The 13817-nt window shown below is 45.8% G+C and overlaps 1 pseudogene; it reads right to left on the bottom strand.

Annotated features, from left to right (window-relative positions):
• Positions 1 to 9721: 9721 nt before the first annotated feature.
• LOC111547184 lies at positions 9722 to 9999 on the bottom strand (annotated as a pseudogene).
• Positions 10000 to 13817: the final 3818 nt, after the last annotated feature.

The raw sequence follows: 13817 nt of genomic DNA on the forward strand, positions 1-13817 counted from the left end.
AGAGAGAGAGAGAGAGAAAGGAAGGAAGGAAGGAAGGAAGGAAGGAAGGAAGGAAGGAAGGAAGGAAGGAAGGAAGGAAGGAAGGAAGGAAGGACGGATCCCAGCAAGGGATGATGGGAGCTTGGCCCCAAGTGGTTGCAGGAAAGAGGTAAGAAATGATATAATTTTGGTCATCTTTGGAGATAGAGCCTCCAGATTTCACTGAGGATTTGGATGTGGGCTGTGATGGAAAGTGAAGGGTCAACTCTGACATAAAGGTTTTGGCCTGAGCAACTTTCAGGCTGGAATTGCCTTCGCCGGGATGGGAAACACTGCTCCTAGGAGGAGTGGGAGGAGCAGGCTCTGTGGATGGGAGCAGGAGGTGAGTAAACAGAGTTTGTTTTGAGAAATGTTGTGTCAGGGATGTCTATAAAACGTCTGTGTAAGTTTCCTAGAGCTGCCAGAACAGATTACCACAAACTGTGGCTTAAAACAACAGAAATGGATTCTTGCACAGTTCTGGAAACCAGAGTCTGATATCTACATGTCAGCAGCAGGGCCGTGCTTACTCTCAAGGTTCTTGGATGGACTCTGTTCCTTGCCTCTTCCAGCTTTTGGTGGCCATCAGGGTTCCTTGACTTGTGGCTGCATTGCTGCAATCTCTGCCTCCTTGGTCACACAGCCTTCTCTTCTGAGTGGTTCTCCTCCCTGTGTGTCTTATAAGAACACTTCTATTTGATTTAGGGCCCCCCCTTAGAGATCTTCTCATCTCAAGATCCCTAATTACATCTGCAAAGACCCTTTTTCCAAATAAGGCCACATTCACAGGTTCCAGATATTTGATGTGGACATATTCTTTTGAGGACCGTCATCAACATCTAAGTTGAGATGGCAAATGGGTAGTTGAATGTGTGAGTCTGGAGTTCAGAGAAGAGGTCTGGACTGACAATATAAATTTAGAAGTCCTCAGTTATAGATGGCTTTTAAGCCATGGTTCTAGAGAGACCACAAGGGGAAAGAATGCAGATAAAGAAGGGGAGATTCTGAAGACTGAGCCCTGGGACACTCTGGTATTTGGAGTGTGGACGATGAGGAGGATCCAGCAAGGGAGACTGAAAAATAAGCGGTTGCTACAGAGCTAGAAGAGAATCAAGAGACTGTGATGCTGGAAACCAAAGATACTATTAAAAAGAGCAAGGGGCTGGGTGTAGTGGCTCATGCCTGTAATTCTAGCACTTTGGGGAGCTGAAGTGGGAGGATCACTTGAAGCCTGGAATTTGAAACTGGCTTGGACAACAAAGCAAAATCTCGTTTCTAAAAAAAAAAAAAAAAATCAAAAACATAATTAGACATGATGGTATTTGCCTATAGTCCAAGCTATCTGAGAGGCTGAGGCAGGAGGATCCCTTGAGCCCAGGGGTTCAAAGGCTGCAGTGAGCTATGATCATGCCACTGCACTCCAGCTTGGGCAACAGAGACCCCATCTCAAAAAAAAAATGAGAAAGAAAGAAAGAGGAAGTAATGATCAACCATATCAGATGATGCAGACTAAGTGTTGGCCATTGACTTTAGCAAGATAGAGATCAGAGGAGACTTTGAAAGAGCATTTTGGGTGGAGGAATGGAGGTAAAACATGCCCAGAGAAGGGTCAAGAGACAATATGAGGCTGTACTCTAGCAACTTTCTTATGGATTCTTTGGGATTTTCTGTATATAAAAATATATAAGTTCTATATATCTAGGTATATAAAAATATAGATTTATAGGCCAGGCGCGGTGCCTCAAGCCTGTAATCCTAGCACTTTGGGAGGCCGAGACGGGCGGATCATGAGGTCAGGAGATCGAGACCATCCTGGCTAACACAGTGAAACCCTGTCTCTACTAAAAAATACAAACAACTAGCCAGGAGAGGTGGCGGGCACCTGTAGTCCCAGCTACTCGGGAGGCTGAGGCAGGAAAATGGCGTAAACCCGGGAGGTGGAGCTTGCAGTGAGCTGAGATCCGGCCACTGCACTCTAGCCTGGGTAACAGAGCGAGACTCCGTCTCAAAAAAATAGATAGATAGATAGATAGATAGATAGATAGATAGATAGATAGATAGAAAAACTATATTGTCTATATTATACATAAACAGATATATTAAAATGTAATTTTTCTATTAGATGGAGTCTCGCTCTGTTGCCCAGGCTGGAGTACAGTGGCATGATCTCAGCTCACTACAACCTCTGCCTGCCAGGTTCAAGTGATTCTCCTGCCTCAGCCTCCCCAGTAGCTGAGATTATAGGCGCATGCCACCACACCTGACTAATTGTCGTATTTTTAGTAGAAACGGGGTTTCATCATGTTGGCCAGGCTGGTCTCGAACTTCTGACCTCAAGTGATCCACCCACCTCAGCCTCCCAAAGTGCTGAGATTAGAGGCGTGAGCCACTGTGCCCGGCTAAAATATATATTCTAGATATAAAATATCAGGACGCAGTGGTGATGGTTGCACAACAGTGTGAATGTAATTAATGTCACTGAACTGTACAGCAGCATCGCCTGGGCAGTGGTTGGAAAGGCTGATCATTAGCCCACACGTTCTTGTCATGGATTCGGAAGCCCAGGGAATGAGGTCCAGCCACCTGTTCTTAACAAACCCTCCAGGTGGTTCTGATGCTGGGTCTCATGTAAGAAGGCTGGCCAAAGGAATTGTGGGAGAAATGCTCGACAACAGCAGTGTGTGAAGTTCATGGATCCCGGGAGGCCAGTGTAGTGGTCCTGAGTATCAATTCTGGGGCTGAATTGCCGGTTCTAATTCCTCCACCCAGCTATGTGATCTTGAGCAAGTCTCTTAACCTTTCTGTGCTTCAGTTTTCTCATCTTGAAATGAGGATGATAATAGTAGTATCTCATAAGGTTGTTGTGAGGATTAAGTGACTTACTACATGTCAAGCACCTATAATGGTACCTTGCCCATGGAAAGCACTATGAGAATAGCTTTTGGGATTGATTTAAAGTGAGGCCATAAGCATGGATTTGATCATTTCATTGTGCCCTCTGGTTGTGCAGGTGCTGAGTAGGTGGAATGTTGCCTTTGATAAGGGCTGGGTTTTTGCAGGGTAAAAATTATGAATCAAGAGTAGGCAGCCTAGTGGAGCATGTGTACAACCAACGGATTTAATGGTGAGCCATGGAATCTGCACTGTGTATAGCATAGGCATGACAGCGGTGGGCGAGGCAGAGAAAAGGTGGAAGGATCAATGGCTGGAGGACTCAATGGAGTAGAGTGGTTGCTGAAGTTGGAGTGCCTGAGGGGTGAGCTGGCAAGACAGGTTTGTTGGTCACAGCATGCGATTCCTGAAATGGACGGTTTGCAATTATTAGTAACAACAGAGTCTGGGTTTTGGCCACAGAGCAAGTGGCTGAGTCAGGGTGGAGAGTAAGATTGTTGGAGAGGACTTCAAGGAACTGAAAAACCTGGGTCTTGGATGAATCATCTACCAAGATAGCAAAATCACCAAGAATTCTCATGAGGCAGTGTTGGAATTGCAACAGCAAGGCACCAACTCAGCTCTTCCAGCAGTGAGGGGAAAACCCGGGGGGTCCACAGGAGACAGGGGCAAGATGGACTGGTCTGATGATACAAATTTCTAAGCTGATGATATGAATTTCTAAGAGAAGGGAAGGAGAGTGGCTTGGGTGTGGTGATGGGGAGCAGGGGTCACCATCTTCCGCTCAGGCCGCTTGATACAAGGGGAGAGGGACAGAAAACAGCTCCACCTAAGGGAGTTACAGTGGAAGCTTGTTCTCAGAAGAGAGCCAAGTTTTAGCTAGAGGGAAAATAGAAAGGGATTTTTTTTTTTTGGACAGGGTCTCACTCTGTTACCCAGGCTGGAGTGCAGTGGCATGATCATGGGTGACTGCAGCCTTGACCTCCTTGGCTCAAACCATCCTCCTACCTCAGCCTTCTGAGTAGCTTGGACTACAGGAGCACACTGCCATGCTTGGCTACTTTTTTAAAAAAAATATGGGGCCGGGCGCAGTGGCTCACGCCTATAATCCCAGCACTTTGGGAGGCCAAGGTGGGCAGATCACAAGGTCAGGAGATCAAAACCATCCTGGCTATCCCAGTGAAACCTCGTCTCTACTAAAAAATATTTAAAAAATTAGCCGGGCGTGGTGGCGGGCACCTGTAGTCCCAGCTACTTGGGAGGCTGAGGCAGGAGAATGGCATGAACCTGGGAGGCAGAGCTTGCAGTGAGCTGAGATCGTGGCACTGCACTCCAGCCTGGGCGATAGAGCGAAACTCTGTCTAAAAATAAAATAAAATAAAAATAAAAAATGTTGTAGAGACTGGGTAGTCATATGTTGGCCCAGCCAATCTCAAACTCCTGAGCTCAAGCAATCCTGCTGCTTTAGCCTTCCAAAGTGCTGGGATTACAGGTGTGAGCCACCATGCCCAGCGGAGGAAGAGAATCATTGATGAGGTTGATGGTATTAATTCACTGATCCACTTCTATGCCTGGCACTCAGCTGGGCACTGCAATGGAGAAGAAAAAAGTAAGATATTTCTTCCATCATGGACTTAATGCTCCACGCAGGAGACAGAGAGTAAACAATATTTTAAAAGCCAAATATGTAGTCTATTAGATAGTGTTAAGGACTAGGAGAAAAAAAGAAAGTAGAGAAGGCAGATGGAAGGATCAGTAGCTGAAACTATAGTAGGTGGCTGGGAAAAGCCCCCCAATAAGATGACATGGAGTAAAAACTTGAAGGATATTGGAGGGCTGGCTGTACAGATATGTGGGGCTGGGAGGAACGGCAAGTGTGGAAACCCTGAGGTGGGAGCGTGCCCAGAATGTCTGAGGACAAGCAAGAGGCCAGTGTGGTGGGAGTAGGTGGACAGGGCGGGGAGTGTGGGAGAAGATGAGGTCAGACAGGGGAACAAAGATGTAGGCAGATCACATAGGGCCCTGTAGGTATAGGCCTTTATTCTGAGTGAGATGAAGAATCATTGAGGGGTTTTGGGCAAAGGAAGGATGTGAATTGCATTTTGATGGAGTCATTCTGGTTGGGCAAAGTGGGGGGCAAAGGCAGATGTAAGGAGACTGGTTAGGGAGCTTTTGCCATTATCCAGTGGAAAGTTGGTGGCAGATTGGACCAGGGAAGTCATGGGGCCTGGTTTTAAGACCGGATGGCCAGCGTGTCCTCAATAAAAGACAGCAGGCAGCATGTATGGGCATAGGTGCAGTAAGAGGAGGCAGAGATGTGGTGTGGGAACTTGTGGAAGTTCCTCTGATTTTTCCTATTTATTTAGGAAATATTGGGAAATATGTGAGGAGGGGTGAGGAAGTATTAGATGTGAGCAGGGAGAAGAGATGGCATGAAATATTCATCTTGGAGAGAGGGAGGGGAAACAGACTCTAGCAATGGTGTATACTGGGGTCCATGCATCAGACTCACCTAGAGGCTTGGTTAAAGTAGAGTGCTGGGCCCGCCACCAGAGTATTTGATTGAGTAGGTCTGACATGGGGTCTGAGAATTTGCATTTCTAACAAGTTGCCAGATGATGCTGATGCTGCTGGTTCAGGGACCATCCTCGAGACCCACAAGACAAGAGAAATACAGAAGGCTTGCTCGGACAAATAGAAAACCCATTTGTGCTTAATGATGGTGAATTCATTGGAAGGCCATCAGCGTGGCTGTGTTTCTGTCCCATCACGGTCAGTGCACAGGATCTGGTGCAGAACAGGCAGCTGGATTGAACCTGGGTTGAAGGTTGGCCAAGTGGATGCTGCAAGTTATGAGAAAGTCAAGAGGGTTAAGGATAGATGCAAAGGATTGATTCCACTGATTGACTTTGGAATGGAATCTAGACAAGGCGAGAAGGGAGGAGTTGAGAGGAGGTGACATAACAGAGAGGAGATAAGATTCAGGGCTTCAAGGATAACTGGGGTCTGGGTCCTAGTGAAGGTGAGCTGGAAAGATGGCAAGTGGTAAGTGGTGAGTGGTCAAGGAGTTATTGGAGACTGAGACCATGGATGGTGTGAGACCATCACAAGGAACGGCTGAGGTGAGGTGAAAGACAGGGATTAGAGGACAGACCAGAGTCTCAGAAGGTCCATCTATCTGTATGGATATTGGAAACACTGAGAATTAAGACAGGAGCAGTGGGCCGGGCGCAGTGGCTCACACCTGTAATCACAGCACTTTGGGAGGCTAAGGCAGGCAGATTACTTGAGGTCAGGAGTTCAAGACTAGCCTGGCCAACATGGTGAAACAGCACCTCTACTAAAAATCCAAAAATTAGCCAGGCATGGTAGCACATGCCTGTAATCTCAGCTACTTGGGAGGCTGAGGCGGGAGAACTGCTTGAACCCAGGAGGTGGAGGTTGCAGTGAGCTGAGACCGTACCACTGTACTCCAGCGTGGGTGACAGAGGGAGACTCTGTCTATTAAAAAAAAAAAAAAAAAAAAAAAAAAAAAACAGGAGCAGTGTTAGAGAGTGACTGAGCCAGGAGCTAAAATCCTCAAGCAATGAGGGGTGACCTGGTGGCCAGGAGGTGCACTTTGAAGACATGAGGTTCAAAGCCTGAAGGTTTTACAGAAACAATGATGGAGAAGAGAGTGGCAGTGACAAGGGGGAGCAGAGAGGAGAGAGGAGCCCACGGCACCTTCAGGCCCATGGTTCGGAGGCAACAGGAAGTGAACACAGCCACCACTTGAGGCAGCTGAGCTCTCAAGAAGAGCCAGGGTCTGTTCCATCTGTGGTTCTTGACCCAGCCACAAATTAGAAACACCCAGGAAATTTTGAGAACATGCCAATACCTGGATGCCACAATCTGAAATTTTATTTAATTGGTCTGGTGAGGAGCGTGGGCTTCAGGATGTTTTTAAGTCCTTGAGGTGATATGAATATGCAGCCCGGGAATGAGAGTCAGAAGATCAAAAGGACCCTGTGAGATCTGGACCAGGGTCCAGAACAGAGTGGCAGGTTTCAGGAGACAGGGTCAGAACTGGGGACAATGGCCAGGCGGGGCATGAGGGTTCAAGTCTGGAGGAGCAAGGGGAGACCTGAGCTTCTTTGGTAACGGGGTGTGAAGAAGGCTCAGGTGCCTCACTGTGGTCTCCAGGCAGATCATAGTGATGAGGCTGTGTTGGAAGGAGGCAGGGGTGGGGGTCTCGGCAGGAGCACAGAGAGGGTGGTGGTCTCTCTCCATAACCACAGTGGTGTTGTGGAGGGCAGCGGAGGGGTGTCCTAACAACAATACCTGTCTCAAAGAACGAAATGTCAACAAATTGAGTTTCAAAGATTTAATTGGCTTTTATTAGCAATTTATGAATTGGGCAGATCCTATCTGCAAAATAGAAAGGTGTTCCAATGAGCTGAGCAGAGGTGGTGGGCTTTATAGGCAGAAAAACGCTGAAGAAAGCAGAAACAAGGATCGAAAAGCAGATGGGTCATTTCCATGTTACTTTCCTTAGAGGGTTAAAGCGGAGAAGACCTCCTTATCATACTGGCTCAGGTTGATGAGCCCCTCTGGGTTGGTTGCTGTGAATCTCTTGTTTTTCAAGAAACTCTCCTGTTTCTAAGTTTAGTTTGACTACATGGCACCTAGCATGAGGGAATCCATTTGGTTTGATCTGGACTAGTATAGGGGCTCAGTCCAAAACAATGTTTTTTTGTCTCATAAATTGTTTTTAACACCTGGACTTCTGGGGCTGTGGTTTGATTCCTAACTTCCTCCTCTCTTTGCCTCCATGTTGTCGGATTCCTCAGCCAGGGGGTGGATTCTAGTGAGGCAGGGGAACCTAGTGGTAAGAGTACAGACTGTGGAATCAGATGATCTTGGTTCAAATCTCTGCCCCGGGCAACCTTGGATAAGTTACTCAATATTTCTGTGCATATAGTAGGGCCTAGTGTGTTGCCATTATTCATTTTTTCTTTTCTTTTCTTTTCTTTTTTTTTTTGAGACGGTCTTGCTCTGTCACCCAGGCTGGAGTGCAGTGGCATGCTCTCAGCTCACTGCAACCTCTGCCTCCTGGATTCAAGCAATTCTTCTCCCTCAGCCTCCCGAATAGTTGGGACTACAGGCACACACCACCACGCCTGGCCTTTTTTTTTTTTTTTTTTTTGTATTTTTAGTAGAGACAGGGTTTCACCATATTGGCCAGGCTGGTCTTGAACTCCTGAGCTCAAATGATCTTACTGCCTTGACCTCCCAAAGTGCTGGGATTACAGGCTTGAGCCACCATGCCCAGCCCACCATTATTATTTACAAAACACATCCCAAATCGTCTATTTCTCTTCATCCACATTATTCCAACACCAGTCCAAGCCACCGGCATCACTTGCCTGGAGTCATGCAGTAGCTTCCTGAACAGGTGTCCTGTTTCTACTCCATGTCTACTCTAACTCACTCTCACGCTGCAGCCAGGGTGCTATTTTGAAACTGAAGATTAATCTCTGTTCCTCCTGTGTTTAAAATCTTCCCATGACGTCTCATCCATGGCATTTAGAATAAAGACCCAAATCAATATACCTGGGTTACAGCAAAGTCCCTCACAATCTGGCCTTCCTCTTCACCTCATTTCCTCAGCCACTAAATTCCAGGTTGGCTGCCCTTTCTCTCATTTAACATGCCACGCACACTCCTGCTGTGAGCCTCTGCACCAGCTGTTCCCTCTGCAGAGTATTCATCCTCCACCCGAGCATGGCTGGATTTCTCCTGTCGCTCAGCTCTCAATGGAGGCCTTCCATGGCCCCAGTGTCAGGGGTCTCTGATCACTCACTTTATTCGCACCTGTTTTCATTCTCTGCATGGCACTTACTACTCTTTTGTATTTTCATGGTTTTGTTTGTTTACGATTTGTTCTACTTTGGATTTCCTCGGAAGCAGAGACTGAAACAAAGGTTTGGATGCAGATAGTTTATTTGGATAATGTTGCCAGAAACAGGGAAGGTGAGATAGGAAAAGTGCAAAGTCAATGTGAGGGTGTTACTAGCCTCTCTCCTTACTCTGGAGCTTTATCCTGCCAGGACCTCTGACGAGGGTCATACAGAATGCCTCCCAGAGTTGTTCTTCTGAAGAACAGGGGCCATATCCTCTATTGCTGACTCCCGGCCCACCTTGTTGGGGGTTGCCTCTGGGCGTTAATTCCTCCCTTCTAGGTTGTGCTTGCCTGACAGCCAAACTGGTTCCAGCTACGTTGCTGCACTGGAGAAGGCTTTGGCAGCCAGAGAAGAGTCGGAACTTTCACCCCCTGCTGTGGCTGAACTCAGTGGTGGCCCCAGTGGCTGAACAACAGGCACCAGTGGTGTCTGCTGCCTGCTCCACTTCCCCCAACCTCTTCCTAAGTTAAGCTCTTCCTAAGTGGAAATGTGGCCGTTTCTGCTCACTGTTGTATCCCAAGAGCCTAGCATAGTGCCTGACACATAGTAGCTATCACTAAATATTAGTTGAATGGACTCCTTTCATCAATCCAAGGGTAAGCACTGCTGTTATCCTCATTTTCAGATGAGGAAACAAAGACTCACCCGGTCTTTGGCACAGCTGGAATATGAGTCCAGGCAATCTGACTTTAGACTTCGAGCTTTTGTTTGTTTGTTTGTTAAAATACAAACAATCCCATAGCATGTATTGCCATCTTGTAATAACATAAGAGTAATCAAAACAATACGAATAAATGTTCATATTGGACAAAGGACATCTAAAAGCAAACTGTATCCATTTCAACAATTTCTCACTTCATTGATCATTTCTAGTTGGAGAAACTTTGTAGCAGAGTAATATTATGTCCTTTTAGCATGATCCGACCCAGTTGTATTCTTGACTTTGTTTTAGAATAGATCTCTTCTGCATCATCTAATACAAGTTTCATATACTCATCAAAACTAATGATACAGCCTTCTATCCGCGTATTCACTTGCTCATAGAGCCACACCTGAATCCGCGATCTGTTTTGTAAGTATCTGAAGATGAGATTGACGGCTACACCATAGCCTTCTGTACTTTCTGGCCCTGGCCGCGGTATGCCATGGTGGAATTCCACAAAGAGCACACCTACACACTGATTTCAAGCTTTTCACTCTAAGAACCTACTTTATCAGTAGCTATAGTTACTGAGGACTGTTATTAGAGTTGATCATTTAATTTATATTGGCAATGTAATGGTTTTGAATATTTATTTTAGAGATTGCCTTGCCTAGATGACATAATGGCTTTTTTTAATTTTTTTTTTTTCTTTTTGGTGACAGAGTCTAGCTCTGTCGCCCAGGCTAGAATGCAGTGGTGCAATCTCGGCTCACTGAAACCTTCACCTCCTGGATTCAAGTGATTCTTCTGCCTCAGCCACCCAAGTAGCTAGAGTTACAGATGTGCGCCACCATGCCTGGCTAATTTTTGTATTTTTAGTAGAGACAGAGTTTCACCATGTTGGCCAGGCTAATCTCAAACTCCTGACCTCAGATGATCCACCTGCCTCAGCCTCCTAAAGTGTTTGGATTGCAGGCATGAGTCCCCACACCACACCCAGCATAATGGCTTTCATATTGTGTTAGGATATGATCAAGAGGATTAAGAACAATGAAAAACTAATGTTTCAAAGGCCTTAGAAGACAGGATAAATACTTGCAACTGGCCAGGTCTGATAGAGAGTAGGAAGAGGTCCTGGGGCACGTGCATGCTCCGCAGTTGGTGCCTTGTAGCAGGAGTTGGCAAACTTTTTTGTAAAGGGCTGGATAGTAAATAGGCTTTCTAGGCCATAGAGTCTCTGTCTCAACTACTCACCCCTGCCACAGTAAAAGGAAAGCATCCACTGTGACTAAATAAATAAATGGGTGGGGCTGTGTTCCAATCAACTTTATTTCTAAAAACAGAGGCCAGGTCAGATTTGGCCCACAGGCTGTGGCTTGCTGACCTGTCTTTGAGGATGTAAGCTAGATCTTCTGACCTTTCAAGAGAAGATGAAAATCGGGATTTTTATGTAAAAAAAATTTCCCAATTCTGAAAATACAGTATGGCTGCCAGTTTGTTTGCTTATATTGCCTGAAATATGTGTATGCTTTTGTTCAGTAAATAGGACATAAATGGCAACAACCATAATACCCATGGCATGTGGAAAATACTGTAGTTCAAAAGAGTGACAAATTCCCCTGGAACGGGCAGTAATCACTAATGGCTTAATGGAGGAGATGGTGCTTAGCTGGGATTTAAAAGTTAGGTAAAGTTTTTCCATACAAAATTTATGATGTGGTAACATTCCCAGCAAAAGCAATAGTATGAGCAAAAATATCTGAGGAACCACAAATACTCATTTTGACAGGGAGCAGCAGGCAGTAAGACTGGGCAAGCAGGAAGGGAGACCAATGACTGCTGAGGGGGCTGGAGTCTGGTTTATGGACTGCTCAAAACTGCACTGTAGGGAAGCTGGCGTTAGCAATGCCCATTAACAACTGGGCATAGAGCAATCAAAAATGGGGAGACTAGTTAACAGACTGTTGTACTAGGCAGTAACTATTTCATGAAATGAGCTCTTAACTCAGAGCCAACATGCCCACTAGCTCAAAAACGAAAATCATAGGATGCCAGAGCTAGCAGGAAGCTCAGAGGTCTGACCACCTCTGCCCTCATTGACAGATGGGGAGGCTGTGACCTGGGAGATGTCACTTGCCCACGGCCACAAAGCATGCTAGGGCAGAGGCAGGCCTGGAACCCGGTTACCATGAGCATACACACCAAGTGCCTTGGAAGCATATACTCTTGCAAAGGGAGAAAAGGTCTGGCTGCATGTATTCTATAGTGTAGGTCATAAAAGCCCAACACAAAATGTAAAGACAGCAGCAAAAACGTGTGTAACAAATTCAACAGACCAAGGATCGTTAGTTTTAATGCATAACTAATTCTTCCTTTAGCAAAACTCTAAAACACCAACAGAAAGATTGGTAAAGGACAGTTTGTAGAAGAAGAAATACATATGACAGATATTCACGTTCAGAAAACACCAGTCTTGCTGGAGAGCAAAGAAATGTGAACCACAATGATATATTCAATTTCATAATCAATTTGAGGAAACACTGATTCTAACTATATATTTATTATAGATAGATAGATAGACAGAGAGATAGACAGTTTTTGGCGTGTGTTTTCTTGTTTTTGTTTTCTGGAGACCGAGTTTTACTCTCGTTGCCCAGGTTGGAGTGCAGTGGCACAATTTCAGCTCACTGCAACTTTCACCTCCTGGGTTCAAGCAATTCTCCTGCTTCAGCCTCGTTAGTAGCAGGAATTATAGGCGCCTGCCACCACACCTGGCTCATTTTTGTATTTTTAATAGAGACAGGGTTTCACCATGTTGGCCAGGCTGGTCTAGAACTCCTGACCTCAGGTGATCTGCCTGCCTCGACCTCCCAAAGTGCTGGGATTACAGGCGTGAGCCACGGCACCGAGTCAGATAGATAGATTTAACAATGACTTAGTCTTGGTGCGAGTCCACTTTTTAACATTGTTGATGGGGATGTGTTTTGGTATAGCCTTCTGGAGGTCAATTCATAATTTATTTCAGAAATCTTAAAACTATTCATACACTTTGTATAAGTCAAGGTTTTCTAGAGAACCAGAACCAATAGAAGACGAATAGATTGATTGATTATAAGGAATTGATTAATATGTTCATGCAGGCTGACAAGTCGCAAGATCTGTAGTTGGCAAGCTGGAGACCCATGAGGTCTGACGGTGTAGCTCCAGCCCAAGCCCACAGGCCTGAGTACCAGAAGAGTCTTGGGGATAGTTCCCGTCAGAATGCTGGTGAGCTTGAAACCCAGGGACAGCCAATGTTTCAATCTGAGTCCTAAGGTGGGAAAAATCAATGTCCCAACTCAAAGACAGGCAGAAAAAGAAATTCTGTTTTACTCAGCCTTTTTATTTTATTCAGGTCTTCAATTGACTGGGTGAGGCCCACCACACTGGGGAGGACAGTCAGCCTCCCTCAGTCCACTAATTCAAATATACTCTAGAAATCCTCACACACATACCCAGATCAGTGTTTAACTAAATATGTGGGCACCCCCTGGCCCAGTCAAGTGGAGGCACAAAATTAACTGTCACAGCCTTCGTCACAACAATTTCACTTCTAGGAGTGTATCCTCAGATACTGGAGAAGCCTAAAGAAAGGATGTTTTTAGGCCGGGCGCAGTGGCTCAAGCCTGTAATCCCAGCACTTTGGGAGGCCGAGATGGGTGGATCACGAGGTCAGGAGATCAAGACCATCCTGGCTAATACAGTGAAACCCCGTCTCTACTAAAAAAAAAAAACGCAAAAAACTAGCCGGGCGAGGTGGCGGGCGACTATAGTCCCAGCTACTTGGGAGGCTGACGCAGGAGAATGGCGTAAACTCGGGAGGCGGAGCTTGCAGTGAGCTGAGATCCCGCCACTGCACTCCAGCCTGGGCGACAGAGCGAGACTCCGTCTCACCAAAAAAAAAAAAAAAAAAAGAAAGGATGTTTTTAGAATTTTCATCTCAGTGTTGTTTACAATACACAGAGAAAGGCCAGAAACAAAATGACTTGCCAATAAGCTCTTAGTCATATTTAAAATACCTAAAATGAAAGACTGGTTAAATAAGTGAATTGCCTATATGATAGAATATTATGTAGCTAGTAAAAATATTTTTTGAGCCTGCCATGGTGGCTCACACCCATAATTCCAGCTACTTGAGAGGCTGAGGTGGGAGGTTTGCTAGAGGCCAGGAGTTCGAGACCAGCCTGGGCAACATAGTGAGACCCTGCTTCTAAACAAACAAACAAACTTTTGAGGGACTTTTTTTTTTTTGAGATGGAGTCTCGCTCTGTCACCCAGGCTGG

This window comes from Piliocolobus tephrosceles, chromosome 4 (assembly GCF_002776525.5).
Source record: "Piliocolobus tephrosceles isolate RC106 chromosome 4, ASM277652v3, whole genome shotgun sequence".
Classification (NCBI taxonomy): domain Eukaryota; kingdom Metazoa; phylum Chordata; class Mammalia; order Primates; family Cercopithecidae; genus Piliocolobus; species Piliocolobus tephrosceles.